Source organism: Meleagris gallopavo, chromosome 1 (genome assembly GCF_000146605.3).
Source record: "Meleagris gallopavo isolate NT-WF06-2002-E0010 breed Aviagen turkey brand Nicholas breeding stock chromosome 1, Turkey_5.1, whole genome shotgun sequence".
NCBI classification, from domain to species: domain Eukaryota; kingdom Metazoa; phylum Chordata; class Aves; order Galliformes; family Phasianidae; genus Meleagris; species Meleagris gallopavo.
Genome location: NC_015011.2, coordinates 173,001,810 through 173,008,135, shown reverse-complemented (window position 1 = coordinate 173,008,135; position 6,326 = coordinate 173,001,810). Strand labels below are relative to the sequence as shown.

The window sequence follows — 6,326 nt, the reverse complement described above, 5'->3', positions numbered from 1 at the left end:
GGGGGTTGGGGGGAGAGGACGTTGCAGTTTTTGTTGTTTGGTTGGTTAGTTTTTGTTTGTTTTATTTATGTGTTTGAGTTTATTATTCATCTTAGTCCATGCACATGGACAAACTTGTTACTGTGGAACCTACTGTTCATACTGTTTTTTAATAATATGTTTGTGCTATAATTTACACTGTATAATGTGATCAGAAAGAAAAACAAACCCCAGTGCTTTCCTCTCCCAGGTGAGTGCTCAATGCACTGTGATTCAATTCCAACTGCTTTTCATTTATTCTTGTTCTGGTTTCAGCTGAGACAGTGTTAATAGCACACTGATGTTTCGATTGTTTCTAAGTGATGGGCAGGAGATGACACATGGCATTACCAGCAAGGCATCAGTCAGTGAGCGCCTGTACTACTGGATGGGCATTGGTTGACAAGTGGTGAGTAATTGCATCGTGGAGATATATATATATGTATATATAGTTACCATTGCATTTTCTTTCCTATTTCATATTCTGTCTCAGTAAATAATTTTTATTTCAACCCATGAGATGTGTTTGTTTCCAGTTCCCTCCCTCAGCCCACCTCAGGTGGGGGTGTGCAAATGAATAGCTATGTGGTACTCAGCCTCCTGGGTTAAACCTAAATGAGCTTGAAGTTCCAAGTGCTGTGAACTCTGAATTTATGGGACTAAGTTATAATTGCAATTGAGATCTCCCACTGATCAGGTCAGAGCTGTGAGAGAAATGATGAGTTCTGTGTCCTCCAGTTTTAAATGAAAGGTGAATCTGCTGCTATTTGCACTGGAGATCTTAATCTTGCTACGAAGTGTGAAGACTTTGAAAATCATCTGGTAGGTTAAGATATTACAAAAAGAAGGAGGATTTAGTTTGAAAATGAGCTAGTACTGAGGCATGCAGATGGAGCCATTCTGAACAAACATATGGCTTCACAGGACATTGAAGGAGAACACAGGCTCTCCTAGCATTCTGCCAACATACGTATTTAAGATATATTTAAGGTATTTCCTGAGCACTGACATTTAGATTCTCCCTCAATTTTTCTCTCCCTGTCTTTTTCAGGTTTGTTGTGCTCTATTCTGTGTCATGAATTTGCATTGTTACAGGTGGGTAAACTTTCCCAGACTTACCAGGTGTAGATCAGGTTAACTGGAGACAAAATGCCAGGTCTTCAACAAACTTTGCTGACTTTGTTGACTCTGGTAACCTAGACAAGCTGGAGATTGGGCTGTGAATCTAGGAGCCAGGAGCAGTTACAGCGTGTAAACAAAACATGTTATCTTTGTGTTAACTTAATTCTTGTTGGTTGGTCCATGTAGTCATAGTCCCTGTAGTATAGCAACATAAGTACAGCTGCATTTTGTCTAGCTGGCAGTATAACTCTTGAGACTACCTACTTAATCAAGTATTTGTTACTTTGCAGTGGTCTTTATCAAACAGCACATTTTTTAACCCTAGCTGAGATACATTTTCAAGACATCCCAAGTTTATAAGAATTGCTTGCAACTCTGAACTGCTTGAACTCTTGTTTATTTTGCATGTAGTAGTCATGGTTTTTTGGTCCCTTCTTTCAACACATAGCGTAAAATGCTGCATTCACAACTTAAAGACTGAATTTAGGAGAGTCCAGTGTTGCTAACTGGAATCCTAATGTACACACACAAAAATCATTAACTGAATTTTATTCTAGATAGTGAGTACTTTCAATCTCAAATATTCAGGATTTACTGGTATCCTAGATACAAATGCAGTTTAATGATGTTAATCACAGTTCATGTTGAATCTTTCCATGTAAAACCCACACAAACAGGAAATAAAAATCCTATATTCACCAGACCCATTTCAGAAAGAAAATAATAATATAATGGATGTCTGATAAATACGTTTCAGAAAATGCAGCCAGAGGTGTAATTTCTTCAAATTAATGCCTTCTACCTTGTTCCTTATTGGGGGCGGGGTGCGGGGGGGTAGATTTTACACTCAAAGTCATTGTACTAAAATTCCACGTCATTGAAAAAACATTGCTTTTAAATCAGTTGGTTTCAGTCCCACACATGAACCCCATCAGTCTTATTTTTTTGGTAGGTATAATCAATTTTGAATGTGCATTATGCTAAATAAATTGTATGACGTCTTATGCTTTATAGGAATTTGTACCCATCTACCATTCATACTTTGTTTCTTTCTTTTTTTTTTTTCCTTCTAGAGTGATATGTTAAGCCATCCTAAGGAGAGGAGAAAAGACCAAGAGAAACACCAATGTCTGCAAAGTAAAATTTCTTTATTAAAATAACAGTGAGCCACAAATTTCTGGCAGTAATTGGAGATATTTGACAGTGGAGCCTGAGAGGGAGAGCTTCAGGCATTTGGTAACAGCCCAGAGAAGAGAGCATTTTAAAAAAGAAGTGCTGAAGCAAGCTATTACTGAATGTCTGGGTTTCTGTTTGCCCAAATTCTCATTACTTATTAGGAGGTGAGAAGCTTGAGGAGAACTGAGAGAGGTTGTCCTTAAGAAGACAGGAGCCTGAATTTATTTTTAAGACTAACCAGCTAAACAGCCTACTTTTAAATTTAAAAAGCAAATTTTTAGGTGTTATTAAGCTTATCTCTGCCATACCTTTGACAAATTTGTCTGATGGTAATGCCCCAAAGAACATCAAATACAGAAGCTCACAAAAGTTGAAATACACCTGGAATTAATATTCTAACTCAGATTCAGATTGAATTTGTCTTCAACACCTAAATACCCAAAATATAATTCATCTTGCTTCCTGTAAGTGTACTGGCAATAAAAATCATATCAGTGCTTCATATGCTATCCTGTAAACACCATAAGAAACCTGCTTTGTTCTTCTAAAAAGAATTTCAAAGAAATTGTGACTCACAGAAAATATCAACTTTACAGTCTTTTTACAAAACTGAAATTTAAACGCAGCTCAAGCCTGTTGACTTATCTATGTCTTTACACCACTGCACATTCCACTAAAATTAATGAGATTAAATGTTGTGTGTATAGTTAAGAGCATGTTAAAATCTTCGTTACGTCAAAGACGTGTTCATTTATTTATTTATTTATTTTAGACTACTCTGTCACTTTTTTGAAAGAAGAGGTTTTAAACAGGGGGTTGTGGGGTTTTTTGTTGTTGTTGTTATTTGTTTGTTTTTCTTTTGTACACAGATTTAAAGCAGATGTATCACACAATGGTTTAGGTTGGAAGGAACCACTGCAGAACATGTGATCCAGTCCCTGCCCCAGCAGAATGCCCAGGGCCATGTCCAGGTGACTCTGAGAGATCCCCAAGGAGGAGGCTCCACAGTCTCTGGGGCAGCCTATGTCAGTGCTTTGTCACTGCACAGCACCAAAGTACTTCTGGTGTTCAGAGGGAATGTTCCATTCTCCACTTTGTGCCAGTTGCCTCTGATCCTGCCAATGGACACCACTGACAGGAGCCTGGCTCCATCCTTCATGTACACTGATAAGATCCACCCCTGGAAAAAACAGACTAAATAGTTCCAACCCTCTCAGTCTCTTCTATAGAAGAGATGCTCCAGCCTCTTGATCATTTTGGTGGCAAAAATGGATCTGTTGGATCTGCTTCATTATATCCATGTATCCCTTGTGCTGGGGGGCCCAGAAGTGTACATATTATTCCAATTGTGTTCTCACCAGCGCTGAGTGGAGGTAAGGATCACCTACCTCCACCTGCTGACAGTGCTTTGCCTCATTCAGCCCAGGTTACTGTTGGTTCCTTTACCACAGGGGCACACTGCTGACTTTTACTCAACTTGGTGCCTACCAAGACCCCCAGGTCTTCTACTGCAAAGCCATTTTCCAACCAAGGGTGCCCCAGCATAGCTATGTTTTCACACTAGATTTCTTCCTCCCCAGGTACAAGACTTTGCATTTCTCCTCGTTGACCTTCTTGAGGCTTCTGCCATCCCATCTCTCCAGCCAGTTGAGGTCTGTCTGGATGGCAATATGGCCCTCTGGTGAGTCAGCCACTCTCCCCAATTTTGGATCATCTGAAAATGTACTGAGGGTGCACTCTACCCTATTGTCTAGGTCATTGAAGGAAATCAATGGTAATGATCCTGTATAATACAGGATTGGATCCATTGTTGATCCCCGGGGAACAGCACTCATTACTGACCTTCAGTTTAACTTTGAACCTGTGACCATCACTCTCTGGGCCTGGCAGTTCACCCAGCTTTTGATCCACTTTGTCTGATTATCAAGTCCTTTCATCAACAGCTTCTCGATGAAGGTATTATGGGAGACAGTCTCAAAGACCTAAGCCTGGAAAGAATCTAGTAAAGGCTGAGTCAAAGAAGGCATTCAGTACTTTTTCATTGTTATCAGAAACCAGATCTACCATTTCCTCCAGCAGAGGCCCAACGTTGGGAAATACAGGGCAGCAATCACAGCTATACTGTGGCATGGTTGGTGCCCTGGCTGATTACACCTGGGACAGTCAGGAGAGGAGATGGTTCTTCTCCTCCTTTTCTCTCACCTTTGTTAGAGCACAACTTGGGACATGGCCAAGCAGTGAGTGCCTGCTGGTCACACTTCCTTTCCACAAGCTTCCAGCCATGCTGGTCTTCATCTTGCTTGTAGTGGGTGAGGATTCCTGCAAATAGCACAGTTTCCCACTGGTGAATCAGTGCTCTGCCAGAACATCACAAGCTCTTTACTTTTTTCCCTCCTGTATGTTGGTTTTCCTACACTGTGTGATATGTATCTGCTCATATTTAACTCCTCTGCTTCTGCATGGGAGATCTGCTCACAGATAGAAGGGATAAAGAACTGTTAATGCCAGAATCCTTTATACTCTGCATATGCTTTTTGGTTGGTTGGTGGTTTTGTTGCTTTTATTTGTTTTGTTTTGTTTTGTTGGCCATTGTTTTTGTTTGCTTTTCACTGAATCGCAGAATCATAGAACTAGAAAGGATCAACCCTTCTGCTAAAGCAGATACCCTACAGTAGCTGCACAGGAAAGGTGCCAGGGTTGTTTTGAATATCTCCAGAGAAGAAGACTTCACAACCTCTCTGGGCAGCTTATTCCAGTGCTCTGTCACCATCATAGTAAAGAATTTTTTTCTCATGTTTTCTTCCTTTTTTCCCCAGTTGTTCCCATCTTGTAAAGCTCAGAACAGTTCGCTTTCACAAGTACAGGAAGAGGTAACTGGCTGAAAAAAAATCATACAGGAACATTGAACTGAAATTACTTTCCTTTATGATAATATTTGAATTGATTCTAATAGAACTACTGCAAAAAAGGGACAATTTTCCTCGCATAAATGCCAGAGTTACTTATAACATTTTCAGTCTGATGATGTACTTAACTTTTTTTGAGGCTCTATTGAATGTGAGAATGTCTGCAAAGCAAGAGATCAGTAAGACCTGACCTTAATGTGCTACAATGCACTGTAAAAAATAAAGTGATTTAAGTTACTGTTACCAGAGTTACAGCTATTAGTTTGGACAATAGGCTTGGAATTGCTTCTATTCTCAGGACAAGTAATTTAAAATATCTGAGGAAAGGTTAATGATCCCAGGTAAGGATTCAACAATGAAAATAAAGAAGAACAGGCAGCTCCTGCAAAAGACATTCTGGAGGCAGGAATAGGTAACAAAGAAGAAAAGAACTGTTTTGGTGGAATTGTCAGTAAAAAGCTGCGTAGAAGACAAAATTTTACAAATTGGTCAGATGTACTGAGATGGTACCTTTGCTTGCATAGAAATTCCTTCTTTCAAACAAAATTCATCTATTTTCCTTAATTAATCTGAATTTATTTATTGTATTTAGAGGGAAATGCACAGTCCTTTCAGCTGGTATACTGCTGGTATGAGTCAGTCACAATGTCTCTAGAGATTCCATTGCTGCATAATCCCACTGCAGCCCTCCTCTGTAAACAAGATCTTTGCATAAGAGCTGCAGCAGAGCTATTCTTTAATGTTTTTGTAAGGAAATGTTTAAGGAAATGTGCACTGACATCTGGGTAATATATATCCTCTCAGCCATCTGTATGAAGGGACTAGTAAGTCATTTCCACTGTTAACATCTCATTTCACACTTTTATATACAGATAACTAAGATTCAGAAAGACACGCATCGTCTTAGTTTTTGTCAGAGTGGGTATTTCTTTCAAACAACACAGTCAGTAATGTTCCATGTAATGTTCTACAAGACTGTTCTTTCATTTTACTCTTAATTCTAACATATCTGCTTTTTATTTAGTATCCAGAGAGAACCCTTGTTCCCTACAACAGGCAACAATCCTATTCCTATATTTGATGAGAAACTTGTTAAGAGCAAAT

General features: G+C 39.3%; 1 long non-coding RNA gene across 1 annotated transcript; it reads left to right on the top strand.

Annotated features, from left to right (window-relative positions):
- Window positions 1-22: 22 nt before the first annotated feature.
- On the top strand, window positions 23-4,915 carry LOC109365446. The gene is made up of 3 exons (XR_002111058.2): window positions 23-427; window positions 1,070-1,113; window positions 2,214-4,915. It is a non-coding gene; the product is annotated as an uncharacterized LOC109365446 (long non-coding RNA).
- The last annotated feature ends 1,411 nt before the right edge of the window (window positions 4,916-6,326 follow it).